Source organism: Lithobates pipiens, unplaced genomic scaffold (genome assembly GCF_037356315.1).
Source record: "Lithobates pipiens isolate NorthernLeopardFrog02 unplaced genomic scaffold, aLitPip1_a1.2 Scaffold_25, whole genome shotgun sequence".
Classification (NCBI taxonomy): domain Eukaryota; kingdom Metazoa; phylum Chordata; class Amphibia; order Anura; family Ranidae; genus Lithobates; species Lithobates pipiens.
Window position 1 is genome coordinate 104,270,603 of NW_027507787.1, and position 15,805 is coordinate 104,286,407.

Consider the following 15,805-nt stretch of genomic DNA (forward strand, 5'->3'; position numbering starts at 1 on the left):
TGTGAGTGTGTCCCCCTGTGTTGTGTGTGTGTGTGTGTGTGTGTGTGTGTGTGTCCCTGTGTGTGTGTGTCCGTGTGATTGTGTTTCCCCCCCATGTGATTGTGTGTCCCCCCCCGTGTGAGTGTGTGTACCCCCGTGTGAGTGTGCGTGTCCCCGTGTGTGGTGTGAGTGTGTCTCCCCCTGTGTGTGTGTGTGTCTCCCCCTGTGTGTGTGTGTGTCTCCCCCTGTGTGTGTGTGTGTGTGTGTGTTTCTAACCCCTGTGTGTATGTGTCTCTCCCTGTGTGTGTGTCCCCCTGTGTGTGTGTCCCCCTGTGTGTGTCTTCCCCTGTGTGTGTCTTCCCCTGTGTGTGTGTCTTCCCCTGTGTTTGTGTCCCCATGTGTGTGTGTGTGTCCCCCTGTGTTTGTGTGTGTGTGTGAGTGTCCCCCTGTGTGAATGTCCCCCTGTGTGAATGTCCCCCTATGTGTGTCTCCCCGTGTGAGTGTCCCTGTATGTGTGTGTGTGAGAGTGTCCCCCTGTGTGGTGTGTGTGTGTCCCCCTGTGTGTGTGTGTGTGTGTGTGTGTCCCTGTGTGTGTGTGTGTGTGTCCCCCTGTGTGAGTGTTTTCCCCTTGTGTGAGTGTCCCCCCTGTGTTTGTGTCCCCATGTGTGTGTGTCCCTGTGTTTGTGTGTGTGTGAGTGTCCCCCTGTGTGAACGTCCTCCTGTGTGTGTGTCCCCCTGTGTGAGTGAGTGTGTGTGTCTCCCTGTGTGTGCGCATGTGTGTGAGTGTGTATCCCCCTGTGTGTGTGTGTCTCTCCCCCTGTGTGTCTCTCCCCCTGTGTGTCTCTCCCCCTGTGTGTGTGTCTTCCCCTGTGTTTGTGTCCCCATGTGTGTGTGTGTGTGTCCCCCTGTGTTTGTGTGTGTGTGTGAGTGTCCCCCTGTGTGAATGTCCCCCTGTGTGAATGTCCCCCTGTGTGAGTGTCCCCCTGTGTGAATGTCCCCCTATGTGTGTCTCCCCGTGTGAGTGTCCCTGTATGTGTGTGTGTGAGAGTGTCCCCCTGTGTGGTGTGTGTGTGTGTCCCCCTGTGTGTGTGTGTGTGTGTGTGTGTCCCTGTGTGTGTGTGTGTGTGTGTCCCCCTGTGTGAGTGTTTTCCCCTTGTGTGAGTGTCCCCCCTGTGTTTGTGTCCCCATGTGTGTGTGTCCCTGTGTTTGTGTGTGTGTGAGTGTCCCCCTGTGTGAACGTCCCCCTGTGTGTGTGTCCCCCTGTGTGAGTGAGTGTGTGTGTCTCCCTGTGTGTGCGCATGTGTGTGAGTGTGTCTCTCCCCCTGTGTGTCTCTCCCCCTGTGTGTCTCTCCCCCTGTGTGTCTCTCCCCCTGTGTGTGTGTCCCCCTGTGTGTGTGTCCCCCTGTGTGTGTGTGTCCCTGTGTGTGTGTGTGTGTGTGTGTGTCCCTGTGAGTGTGTGTCCCCCTGTGTGTGTCTCCCACTGTGTGTGTCTTCCCCTGTGTGTGTTTGTGTCCCCCTGTGTTTGTGTCCCCATGTGAGTGTGTGTCCCCCTGTGTTTGTGTGTGTGTGTGAGTGTCCCCCTGTGTGAATGTCCCCCTGTGTTTGTGTGTGTGTGTGAATGTCCCCCTGGGTGAATGTCCCCCTGTGTGTGTCTCCCCGTGTGTGAGTGTCCCTGTATGTGTGTATGTGAGAGTGTCCCCCTGTGTGGTGTGAGTGTGTGTCCACCTGTGTGTGTGTGCCCCCCTGTGTGTGTGTCCCCCTGTGTGTGTGTCCCCCTGTGTGAGTGAGTGTGCGTGTCCCCCTGTGTGTGTGTGTGCGTGTGTGTGTGAGTGTGTATACCCCTGTGTGTGTGTGTGTGAGTGTATCCCCCTGTGTGTGCGTGAGAGTGTATCCCCCAGTGTGTGCGTGAGAGTGTATCCCCCTGTGTGTGTGTGTGGTGTGAGTGTGTCCCCCTGTGTGTGGTGTGTGTGAGTGTCCCCGTGTGTGTGTGTGCCCCTGTTTGAGAGAGTGTGTCCCTGTGTGTGTGTGTGTGCCCCCCTGTGTGTGTGCCCCCCTGTGTGTGTGTCCCCCTGTGTGAGTGAGTGTGCGTGTCCCCCTGTGTGTGTGTGTGTGTGTGTGTGTATCCCCCTGTGTGTGTGTGTGTGTGTGTGAGTGTATCCCCCTGTGTGTGCGTGAGAGTGTATCCCCCTGTGTGTGCGTGAGAGTGTATCCCCCTGTGTGTGTGTGTGGTGTGAGTGTGTCCCCCTGTGTGTGGTGTGTGTGAGTGTCCCCGTGTGTGTGTCCCCCTGTTTGAGAGAGTGTGTCCCTGTGTGTGTGTGTGAGTGTCCCCCTGTGTGTGTGCCTCCCCTTGTGTGTGTCTCCGCTTGTGTGTGTGTGTCTCCCCCTGTGTGTGTGTGTGTGTGTGTATGAGAGAGTGTCCCCCTGTGTGAGTGTGTTTGTGTCTCTGTGTGAGTGTGTCCCCCTGTGTGGTGTGTGTGTCCCTGTGTGTGTGTCCCTGTGTGTGTCCCCCTGTGTGTGTGTCCCCCCATGTGATTGTGTGTCCCCCCCCATGTGAGAGTGTGTGCCCAACGTGTGAGTGTGCGTGTCCCCCTGTGTGTGGTGTGTGTGTGTGTGTCTCCCCTGTGTGTGTGTCTCCCCCTGTGTGTGTGTGTATGTTTCTTCCCCTGTGTGTGTGTGTCTCCCCCTGTGTGTGTGTGTGTATGTTTCTTCCCCTGAGTGTGTGTGTCTCCCCCTGTGTGTGTGTGTGTGTGTGTGTGTGTGTGTGTGTGTGTGTATGTTTCTTCCCCTGTATGTGTGTGTCTCCCCCTGTGTGTGTGTGTGTGAGTATGTGTCTTTCCCCATGTGTGCGAGTGTGTCCCCCTGTGTGTGTCTCCCCCTGTGTGTGTTTGTGTTTGTCTTCCCTTGTGTGCGTGTCCCCCTCTGTGCGTCAGTGTGTCCCTGTGTGTGTGTGTGTGTGAGTGGTTCCCCCTGTGTGTGTGTGTGTCCCCCTGTGTGTGTGTGCGAGTGTGTCCCCCTGTGTGTGTGTCCCCCTGTGTGTGTGTGTCCCCTGAGTGTGTGTGTCTCCCCCTGTGTGTGTGTGTGTGTGTATGTTTCTTCCCCTGTATGTGTGTGTCTCCCCCTGTGTGTGTGTGTGTGTGAGTATGTGTCTTTCCCCATGTGTGCGAGTGTGTCCCCCTGTGTGTGTTTGTGTTTGTCTTCCCTTGTGTGCGTGTCCCCCTCTGTGCGTCAGTGTGTCCCCGTGTGTGTGTGTGTGAGTGGTTCCCCCTGTGTGTGTGTGTGTCCCCCTGTGTGTGTGTGTGTGCGAGTGTGTCCCCCTGTGTGTGTGTGTCCCCTATGTGTGTGTGTCCCTGTGTGTGTGCGTGTGCGTTCTTCCTCCAGTTTCCCCCTGTGTGCTCCCCCCGTGTCTCCCTGTGCTGGTGTGGCGTCCAAGGGGGCCCCATGAGCTTCTATTGCCTGGGGGCCCCATTAGTTGTCAGTCCGCCCCTGGTCACCGAGGACCTTTTTGGCATTCAAAGGTCAGGAGTGTGCCTTTTTTAGTCACCAAGGACCATTTTGGGCATTTAATCACTCCAGCACCAGACCATTTGGCTGGCCAAAGACCAGAGCACTTTTTTCGATTCGGCACTGCGTCGCTTTAACCACTTGCTGACCATTGCACTCTGATGTACGTCCCTACTTTGGGGACGAACAGAGGCGTCTTCAGGGGGTGGCCATAGTCTGGGACCAATAGCCCAGAGTCTCGGTCCAGAATGCAGGGAACTGGGGCAGACTGAGCCATGGTTGGCTCCGGCTCCAGCTCTGCCCCGCTTCCACCCGACTTTACTCTTGGTCACTGATTTATATAGCCGCCTGGCGGCTAGCAACCATTAACGTCACTGCCCACTGTGCCCACTGTGCCCACACTGCCCAACATTCAAAGCATAGGAGGATTGCACTTCCTCCTCCTCCGCGCTAGTGCTCGTGGGGCCTGGCCTACGACTTCTGGTCTGGATTGTCCCGCAGGAGGGAGAGAAAGGGATGACGCCGCCACCCTAAGCAGAATTCGCAGCGGGTCCCTTAGCCTACACTCCTCCAATCTTAGTCCTCTCCCAGCTTGCTGTGCTGGAGCAGGAAGAAGGTAGAAATGACAATGCGGTGGCTGCACCACATCAATACCCACTTGGGCGGGCGACTCTCCTCTTCTCCTCTGGCTGCCTTGCACACCAGCACCACAGATGAGCTGCTGCTGTAGTACCTGAACACATGAAGTCTATCTCCTCCTGGTCAGGTAGGTCAATCAGAGTGTGTGTGTCAGGTAGGTCAGTGTATGTACGTCAGTGTGGGTCAGGTAGGTCAGTGTATGTATGTTGGGTAGGTCAGTGTGGGTCACGTAGGTCAGTGTATGTATGTCGGGTAGGTCAGCGTGTGTCGGGTAGGTCAGTGTGGGTCACGTAGGTCATCCTTTTTTCCCACAAATAGAGCTTTATTTTGAAGGTATTTGATTGCCTCTGCAATTTTTTATTTTTTTTTTGTGATATAAACGGAAAAATCTAAAATATTGACAGAAAATTATATTTTCTGCTTTTTGTTATAAGAAAAATCCAATAAACTCAATTATATTCATACTTTTTTTTTTTTTGTAAAATCTTTTTTATTGAATTTTCGGTGTCATACAAAATCACCCACGCAGGGGCCAAACAGTTCCCACACAGGGGTAAACTTCCAAATGTGGCAACAGGCCACAACAAAGCACATTACAAAACATATATCCTGCCTCTGATGCGGCAACCGACCGCAACAGGGCAAATGAACACAAACATAAACTTGTCTATCTATACCCCACTGTGGGGAGAGGATATTGTAGGATAATTCGTGCTAAGTATTAAAATGACCGGATCAGGTGTCATAATAGCAGGTGGGTCAGCCTATAACCATACTACATCCATAACGAACTATGGGTTATTTACTACATCCGTTGCCGTTGTGTTATCATCCAGCCAGCAGTTCCACACCTTCTCAAATTTCTGTGGGCAACCCCTGTTCAAGTAGGTGGCCCTATAGAGGGGTAAGCTAGCGTTCACCAGGTTTTTCCAGAATTTAATAGAGGGGGGAGACGATTGTTTCCAGGTCATGGTGATGGCCTTGCGTGCATAGTAGAGCAACAGGGATATGAGTGTTTTCCTAGCCCTGAGGATCGACATTTGTTCCTCCAGCCCCAGCGGGCAATATTTAGGATCGTAAGGAATATTAACCTCAGTGGTCTTAACTATCACCAGGAGAACCTCTTTCTAAAAACATACAATCGCTGGGCAAGCCCAGAAAATGTGAATGAAGTCTCCCGGCTGATAGGAGCAGCGCCAGCACTCCGGGGAGTGCGTCGGCGACATCTTGTGCAGTCTGTGGGGCGTGTAGTGGACTCTGTGTACAATTTTGTATTGGACTAATTTGTCCCTGGCTGAAACCAAAGGGGAGAACGGAAAATCCCAAATCTCCCTCCAGTCATCGTCATCCAGCTCCGGTATGTCCACCACCCATTTCCTGCGGAGGGAGGACAGCTCGGGGCAGCAGCAACCAGTAGGGACCTGTAAATCTGAGACATGGGTTTCTCCAGGTCTTTTACCCGAAGGATGGACTCAAGCTCAGAGTACTCCAGTACGACCGGTTGTCCCAAAAATTGACAGCGATAAGCATGCGCGACTTGAAGATAACGGAAGTGGGCCCATGTAGGCACATTAAATTTGTCACGCAGGATATGAAAGGGAGCAAGCTCCCCATTGATAACGACATGCTCGAGCGTAAGTATTTTATACTTGGCCCAGGCCTGAGGGTCGGGATGGTATTAAACTGCGGAAGGCCAGGATTCAGCCACAGGGGGGTGTGAGGAGACCAGGAGTTCGGCAGGGACGCCCTCAGTGCCTCTCCCGCCCTCCACACCCTTAAAGTGGTGCGCATAGAAGGGGTGAGGCAGTGAGGCGTTTTTGGCCCCCTGAAAACCAACCCCCTTAAGGCCTCCAGAGACCCCACTATAGCTGCCTCCAAGACCGTCGCAGCATTGGTCAGGTCCGGCTGCAGCCACCAGTGGACGGTTACAAGCTGGGTAGCTAGGAAATAAAACCACTTGATCTTACCGGATCTAACAAATATTTATCAGCCTGAATGACTTTTGGCCAGAAAATTTGATAAGGCGGGCTGATGACGGGTTGGCCCCCCCTGCAAATAACTGTTAATATTGCTTCTTCTGTGTGAGATCTAACGCAAACAACAGTTGATCTAACCTGATCTAAAAAAGATCTAACAAACTGAATAAGATTTTTTTTAAATACTGTACATTGTAATAAATCACAGCAGAGGGAGGCTAAAGGTTACAGAAAGGTCACTGTGCAATACAAACAACCAAACATTGAATACCAAAAATGGTCCTCAGTGACCAAAAAAAGCCCGGACCTTCTAGGCTAAATATTATCCTTGGAGGCCAAAAATGGGCCCCAGTGAAAAAAAACAGCACACCCAGCTGTTTTTGGTCACCGACAGGGGCGGACTGACCAGTCGGTCACTCGGGTGCCGCCCGAGGTCATTAGGTGCCCGGCCACATGAGAGGCCACTTGAAGTGGCTGTGCCGTATCACATGCCGCGATCATGCCGATTACAATACTGCTAACGGTACTTCTAACGGCACGCTGCTCCCGCCGCCCCTCCTTCCCTCCCGTCCGTCCAAGGTGATGTCACAACGCTTACCGTACAAGCACCTGGGACGGACGGGAGGGGAGGAGGGGCCTGTGGGGGAGCAGCGCACCGTTAGCAGTATTGTAATTGGCATGATCGCGGCATGTGATACGGGCACAGCAGAAGAGTGGAGGGGCCGGCGGGGAGCTGCTCCGTTATTATCGGCATCCGGTAAGTGAAGCCTGGGCCTGCCACAAGTGATGGGAGACGGCAGAACAGAATGCATGGGGCCCCGGATACCCCCAACCCACAGTGTCCCCCTCTGTGAGTGCCCCCCATTTGTGAGTGTCCCCCTGTGTGTTTGTCCCCCTGTGCCCCCCGTGTGAGTGTGTCCCCCTGTGTTTGTGTCCCCATGTGTGTGTCCCCCTGTGTGAGTGTCCCCATGTGTGTGTGAGTGTCCCCCTGTGTGTGTGTGTGTATGTCCCCCTATGTGTGTGTCCCTGTGTGTGTGTCCCCGTGTGTGTGAGTGTCCCCGTGTGTGTGCATCTCCCCGTGTGTGTGTCCCCTTATGTGTGTGTGTGAGAGAGTGTCCCCCTGTGTGGTGAGTGTGTGTCCATCTGTGTGTGTGTGCCCCCCTGTGTGTGTGTGTCCCCCTGTGTAAGTGAGTGTGCGTGTCCCCCTGTGTGTGGGAGTGTGCGTGTCCCCCTGTGTGTGTGTCCCCCTGTGTGTGTGTCCGTGTGAGTGTGTGTGTCCCCCCATGTGATTGCGTGTGCCCCCCGTGTGAGTGTGCATGTCCCCATGTGTGGTGTGAGTGTGTCCCATGCGGGCACTGGACATATGAGGAGCCAGTAATGCCAGTGGGGTACCCAAGAAAAGGAGGTTCAGTTAGGAAAGTGGGAACTTTTTTTTCTTTTTTTTGGTGTGTGTGTGTCTGTTTTTTGTGTGGGTTTTTTTTTGTGTTTTTGTTTATTTTTCTTCAATGTTACATTGATAAGCAAGTTAATGGCTAAACACCCATTTTGATTTCTGGAGACCCGAGGACGAGACAGGAAGACAAGGAGATGGCCTTCAGAAGAGTACAAGATGCCTTTCCGGTGAGAACCGACGCAAAACCGCCAGGTTTGAAGACATGCCGAATCTTTACAACGGCACACGAGGCATACTGCTACAAGAGGTGGAGGCAACAGCAGTACGTGATGCGCGTCAATGAGGTCGTCGGTGAGTATTTTATAGTTTTCCTAGCATCTGTGAATTAACCACTTAACAACTGCCCATAGCCGATTAACGGCTTCAGGGCGGTTGTTTAACTCTGAGAGGCCGTTATTTAACGGCCTCCCAGAATTCTGCTCCTGGGGCCCGCACACGAGAGCATCCTTGACCGCCGGGTTCAGTGGACCCGGCGCATCACGGATCACGGTAAACAGCCGCTCGTCGCGGCCGTTCACCACGTGATCGCTCCGTCAAATGACGGAGTGATCACTTGTAAAAAAAACGGCGTCATGTTATGACGCCGGTTCCTCCCTCCCCTCTCTGTACCGATCGGTACAGCGGAGGAGAAAAAGTCCAGTGTCCACAATCAGTGTAAAAAGGGCTTAGCCAATCATTGGTAGTATATAAAAAAAAAGAAAAAGTAGTATTGGTTGTCCGCAATTCCAAACCTCTATAAATTCTACAGACACAGCCATTTCAAGCAGAACTCCTGATCCTGAGATCACTTGCGATATTGGATTGCCATTTTGCAGATTGCCTCTTTTGAAAATCTTTGATTTTTATCCTTTTAATATTCACATTTGCATAGATTTATCTTGTCTTTGTCTATCCCTTTTTATAGTTATAGATATTGTGTAGTTTATTATTATTGTTTATTATTGCCAGTTACTGTTGTAATCTTTGGGGGTTATTTTAGCTTAAGGGTAGAGCTTACCAGTGAGCCGAGTCCACGCCAGATATGCCGTTTTAAGGGCTTGTAGGCCCACTTTTATTAAAGAAAGAAAAGTCCGATAACAGAAGAGTTGCCCACACAGGGGTTTCAGCTTTCCACAGCAATAATGTAAGTAGAACCAAAAATACCAAGCCACCTGGCTCTCTTTAGCAGCACTGCTGCTCAGACTTATGCTGCAGCCCTCTTGGCTCTGTAACAGAGTTCCTGTACACCCAGTACCTCAGCACTCTTTACTAGCTTCTTTTTCAGCCCACAAGCTTGGACCCTCTGTCTGCTCAGACCGACCGACCGACCGACCGACCGACCGACCGACCGACCGACCGACCGACCGACCGACCGACCGACCGACCGACCGACCGACCGACCGACCTGCAGACTTCTCCCTTACTTGCCTGGACTCCTCGGGAGGGTGGAGCCCAGAACCCTGGTCTTGGCTCTGTTTTAAACCCAGGACCCACCTGTGCAATCATCCAGCCAGACTTCTGGCTGTTCCCAAAACCCGGTCCCAGGATTGGAGATTCCGTCCCACCCATAACACTATGGAATCTCCGGGCTCCAGGTCCCAAACTGGATTTTTGAAAACACAGAGGAAACTGAAAAGTTTCCTCACAAATAAACAACTTTCCTGGAGCCCCTCAACCTGCCTGGTTGAGAACCCTGCATTCTTCTGCTGGTGGGGTACCATACTACCACACTGTGTACTGCATTAATACTGGTTAATATGTTTTATTTCCATTTGAACTTCTGTTTGTACTATAACCTGTTTTTGTATTTTAGGATTTCTAAAAAATCTACCATGGCATCAGAGGGGTAAGTGCATTTGATTTTATACTGTTCTTTGAATCTTCATTTAAGCCATTTATCTTCTATGCTAGCCATCATTGTTTTGTCCATGACATTTGATTGAGGAACATTCTCTGAACTATTGAGCTGCAGCCACACATACATGGACATGATTTGTGGGTCCCATAATTTATATATATATATATATATATATATATATATATATATATATATCTTGTTTCATGTGTATTTTATATTGGCTTAGATACACTTATGCGCTGGTGGGTATTTGTATTTTATATTTGGTATATTTTTAATTGGGCCATATTTACATATTGAGCAACTTGTGGATTATGTGTTTTTTTTTTTCCCTTTTCTTGTTCCCCCATAGACATATCTGTATTGATGGGGAATTCAATCCACAGCGCTATTGCGGTCTGCCGGCTGGAAAGGATCCCTGCCAACAGAGCACAATTGGGTGGATTTTTTAAAACTGGACAGTGCAAAATACAGTAGACAATCTGCTTTATAGCTTTCGCTTGTTCAATCAAACTGACAAACCTAGAAGCAGATTGGTTTCTGTACAGAGCTCTACCAGATTTTGTGCTCTCCAGTTTCAGTAAATAAACCCCAATGATTACTGCTAGCTGCTATAGTCGCAGTAGAAATTGCATGTAAAAACTCTGAAAGGCTAATTGCCCCAAGTCGATCAATGGATAGGCTTGGGTACAACCAGCCTGCCCATGATGAAGATGAATTGAATCTCAACTGGTCTCTGCTGAACCGTTAACTTATGTGCCATGAGTGGATTTTAATTTGAGTGTTTGTTTGTTTTTTTTGTTTTTTTTTATTCTCATTGATGGGTTGAAAGGAGGAAAGTGGACGGTTCGGCAGGGACCAGCTGAGATTTTAATGAATTCAACGCACTCTGGCTGCGCTATTGTATTCTGAAAGTGGGGGGTTCCCTGTCGGTAATATAATCACTGCAGTGACCATAAATGCTGTCTGTACCAAAGTTGATTGACAACTGGTTGTACTGAAATCAATCGCTTTCATTACAAATGGCTGAGTTGCAATAGTCTGTGGATAGCTTTAACATATTTATCCCCAGCTGCTCAAATGTTCCACTGGGATAAATTATACCCCACCTTACCAGCCCCTTAACTCTAGGAATTGCAAACGATTTTACTCAATCTGATTCAAGGGTGGATTTGATTTGAAGAGCAACTGTCTTCTCTATCCTACAGCAGCTCCTCCTCTGACCCGCTGTTGAATCACTGACAGTCCCATTCACTTCAATGGGATGGCTGGTGATGCAGCGGACACGGTGGCAGCAGGTGAGTGGATGCCTGCTAACAGGTGCTGCCATGATGGATCTAAATGACAGGTTCTCTTTAAATGTCTTGTTCTTGCTGGTAGTTAAAATCTTTAATATCTGCAAACAAATTTAAAAGGTGTTGTAAACCCTTGTGTGTTTGTTATTTAAAAAAACAAAAAAATCATGCTTGCCTCCACTGTGCAGTTTGTTTTGCACAGTGTGGCCCCAATCCTCATCTTCTGGGGTCCCCGGCAGTACTCACGGCTCATTTTTTGCATCGGTAAATCCCCTGGGAGAAGCGCTCTCCCTGGGGGTTATCTTGCGGGCACGCTCCCAAGTGCAGCATTTGCGTGCATAGACAAAATTCCAGACTCTGCACCAGTACCTGCATCATTGGATTTGATTGACAGCAGCAGGAGATGATGGCTACGCTGCTATCAATCTATCCAATCAAGAGCCAAGAACCCCAGGCAGAGAGGTACAGTGCATCTCCACCGAGGGTATGAATGGGCTTAGGTGAGTAAAACAGGAGTCTAGAGGGCCGGTCAGTGTCCCTTTTTTTTATTTTTTTTATTTTTTTTGGCTGCATTAAGGTGAAAAAACAGGAGGGGTTACAACCCCTTTAAGGTTTCCAATCAGGTCCGCCTGTCAGTTTTTCAGATGGACCTCATTGGAGCCTCCATTCACTACTATGGAGCAACAGATTTCAGTGGTGCTTAACCACTTGACCACTGGGCACTTAAACACCCTTAATAACCAGACCAATTTTCAGCTTTCAGTGCTCTCACATTTTGAATGACAATTACTGGTTGCAGGGTATTGCAGAGTGTTGCAGGGTATTGCAGAGTATTGCAGGGTATTGCAGAGTATTGCAGAGTGTTGCAGAGTGTTGCAGAGTGTTGCAGAGTGTTGCAGAGTATTGCAGGGTGTTGCAGGGTGTTGCAGGGTGTTGCAGGGTGTTGCAGAGTGTTGCAGAGTGTTGCAGAGTGTTGCAGAGTGTTGCAGAGTAATGGCAGGGTATTGCAGAGTATTGTCAGGGAATTGAGGGGTTAATTTTCGGTGAGCAGCGATGTGGGCACTGCAGATGCAGCCCACATCGCTGCTGACACCGATCTCTTCCCCCTCCGCTGTTCCGATCGGTACAGAGAGGGGGAGGGAGGAACCAGCGTCATAACATGACGCCGGTTTGTTTACAAGTGATATGAGCGGCCGTTTACCGTGATCCGTGATACGCCGGGTCCTATGGGGGCGCGCAAGAGCGTAATTCTGGGAGGACATCATATGACGGCCTCCCAGAGTTAAGAAACCACCCTGTAGCCGTCATTCGGCTATAGGGTGGTTGTTAAGTGGTTAAACATATGGTAGAAAATATCTCATATCAATATCATTAATATTCCATCAACCCCTTATTTACATAAAATGACAAATGGCACTTCCTCGTAAACTATGTGCTATGATTCAAACTTGTGTCAGTGTTTAGGGCCCTTCACTCTTAAAAACAATGTGCTTCACTGCGAAAAGCTTCCAAATCGCTGTTGTGCTTCACTGCGAAAAGCTTCCAAATCGCTGTGATGCTTCACTGCGAAAAGCTTCCAAATAGTATTAAATTAGTATAACGCCTATTTGGAAGCTTTTCGCAGTGAAGCGCATAGTTTTTAAGGGTGAAGGGACCTAAACACTGACCCTTGTTTAAACCTGTAGAACATTTAAGAGGGAGTGCTACTTTCAATCTATTGATGATTTTCGTGTTTTGGAAGCACCTGTGTGGTGGTGGAACACATAGTTTGTAAGGGTGAAGAGCCCTCAATACTTGCACCTTCCTTTACAATTAGGCAATCTGTTTTAAGCAGCGCAAAATACACATTTTTTTAAAAAAAAATTTCAATCAGCACTTACCATTGTGGGAACGGAACAAAATTTGTATTTGTAGCAGCTTAGAGGTCAATTTTAAATAAGGTCACTGTATTTTATGTATTGTTTTGGCAGCATGCAGCTCCAATTTTCTTTTATGTGACAGGTCCGCTAACACCCGCTGCTGTCCAATCCTGTCCATGAAATCCAGAGGGATGGTGGCCTATTTTCGATCCATCCATCTGGCGGATCAGCTGAAAACAGACGGGTGATCCATTTTCATCTGATCTCCCCATAGAGTAGAGCAGGGCTCTGACAGGTCCATCTCTGTACAGTGAGCCGAGATGGATCTTTTCATCCACCTGCTCAGCAGAGCGATTCTCCCGCTAAGCAAAGTGGAGTCTGCCGGGTGGAGTAGCTGCTAGGCCTCCTCCTTTTTTCCCTATCTGGTGTTCGGTTAGGATCCTGTCGTTTTCCGGTACCAATTCGGTGAGGATGGTGTTGCAGTCAGAGGTTAACCGGCTTTTGGTGATGAAGAGGCAGTCTACATTGTTCTCGATGATGAAGTCGTGTATGTATGTATGTTTGAGGCTGTGACAAACTGTCGGATTTTTTCATTGATAAAGTCAAAACCATCTGGGAAACAATCTCTCAGAAGAAAACATCCGACCCAGCAAATACATAAAGAGGATGTCTGCACCAACATACCACAACCGCCAAAATTGTCACTATCCCCAATTACCGTAGACACCGCAAAAAACATCATTAATAAACTGCGTGACAGTACCTCACCTATTGACATCACCCCCACAAAACTACTGAAAGAATGCTCCGACATCGTGGCTCCAACCATAACTCACCTTATAAACCCATCATTCCACGAAGGGATTGTTCCCAGCATCCTCAAACAAGGCATTGTCAAACCTCTACTCAAGAAACCAAACCTGGACCCTCAGGATCCAAACAACCGTAGGCCAATTACAAGCCTCAACACCATTTCTAAGATCATGGAGAAAGCTGTAGTACATCAGCTACAAATCCACCTGGATACTCACAAACTCCTGGACCCGCTGCAATCAGGCTTCCGTCTGGGTCATGGAACAGAAACAGCTCTCCTCAAGATTTTGGACGACGCCCTTGAAGCAGCAGATGACGGAGAGCCGTGTCTCCTCGTACTGCTAGACCTAAGTGCAGCGTTTGATACAGTAGATCACAATACTCTACTCGTCCGCCTCACAGAAGTAGCCGGAGTCCATAGACATAGATCTCCAATGGTTCGCGTCCTTCCTACGAAATCGGTCACAGACAGTAAAACTAGGAAAATTCCTCTCCGAAACTCGGGCAGTCACCTGCGGAGCCCCTCAAGGCTCTCCTTTGTCACCCGTTCTCTTCAACATTTACATTTGCCCACTCCTTCAAATCATCAGATCTCTGCTTCCACTCTTACGCTGACGACACGCAACTTTATTTCCGGATCAATGGAAAAAAATATCACCAACAACAACCTTAAAAACTGCCTCAAATCAATAGAGGACTGGATGACCACTAACTCCCTCCAGCTGAAGGAATCAAAGACAGAGCTTCTTATCTTACACCCAAATCATAAGCCCGCAACCAAAACCTCCTGGTCTCCACCAACCGTCTTTGGGCAGACTATCTCCCCAAAGACCAAAACGAAGAGTCTCGGGGTTATTTTAGACGCACAAATGTCAATGGATGCGCAAATAGGAGCAGTAGTCAACTTACCATCTGCTGCGCATGCTTTGCAGACTCATCCCTTTTATCCCAAAGAATGACAAAGCAGTGGTAGTTGGAACAATCATTAATTCATGACTGGACAACGCAAATTCGCTTTACATAGGATTACCACAATATCAACTTGTGCGATTACAACTGATCCAAAACACGGCAGCAAGGCTGATAACAGGAAAAAAAACCTGGGAATCCATCTCTCCTTCACTGAGGAGCTTACATTGGCTAACCGTAAAAAATCGGAACACGTTCAAGACCCTTTGCCTCACTCACAAATGCGTGCATAGAGAAGCTCCGCAATACCTAATGGAGAAAATAAATTATTACACACCAAACTGCAGTCTTAAATCTAAGGGGGATCAGAGATTCGCTGTCCAAGGGCCTCGGCTATGGAATGCTCTACCAATCAACATCCGCCAGGAAGAAAATCACCTGGCTTTTAGGAAAAAACTCAAGACCTTCCTCTTTTAGCAGGTGATAAAAGCTCGCCACAGCGCCTAGAGGCGATTCAGTTCGCATTGTGCACTATACAAGTATTTCATTCATTCATTCATTTGTTCATTCCCAGGCGGTCTGCCATCCAGGTACTAACCAGGCCTGACCATACTTATAACGCGAGGCGGGAGGCAGAGGCGGAGCCTCCATGGTGCTCTCCTCCAATCCCCTGGCTGGCTGCAGAAGGGACAAGGAGGTGGGCGGAGCCTCCATGGTGCTCTCCTCCAATCCTCTGGCTGGCTGTAGAAGGGACAAGGAAGTGGGCGGAGCCTCCCCATTCCCTGCTGCTCTGGAATGTGTGCAGAGATCGCGCTGGACTGCAGCCAAGCATGTAAGGTACGTTTTTTCATTGTCAGGTTTTCCAAGTACTCTCACCTCTCATTCCCCCTCTCCCCACCATACACTATACATACACCCCCCTCCCCCACCATACACCTCCTCCCTCCACCATACACTATCCATACACCCCCCTCCCCCCACCATACACTATACATACACCCCTCCCCCCACCATACACCCCCCTCCCCCCACCATACACTATACATACACCCCTCCCCCCACCATACACCCCCCTCCCCCCACCATACATTATACATACACCCCCTCCCCCCACCATACACCCCCCTCCCCCCACCATGCATTATACATACACCCCCTCCCCCCACCATACATTATGCATACACCCCCCTCCCACACCACACACCCCCTCCCCCAACATACACTATACATACACCCCCCTCCCCACCATACACCCCCTCCCCCACCATACATTATACATACCCCCCTCCCCCCACCATACACTATACATACACCCCTTCCCCCACCATACACTATACATGCACCCCTCCCCCACCATACACCCCCCTCCCCCCACCATACATTATACATACACCCCCCTCCCCCCACCATACATTATACATACACCCCCCTCCCCCCACCATACACTATACATACACCCCTCCCCCACCATACACCCCCTTCCCCCACCATACATTATTATTATACAGGTTTTATATAGCGCCAACATGAGGGCAGACATCACA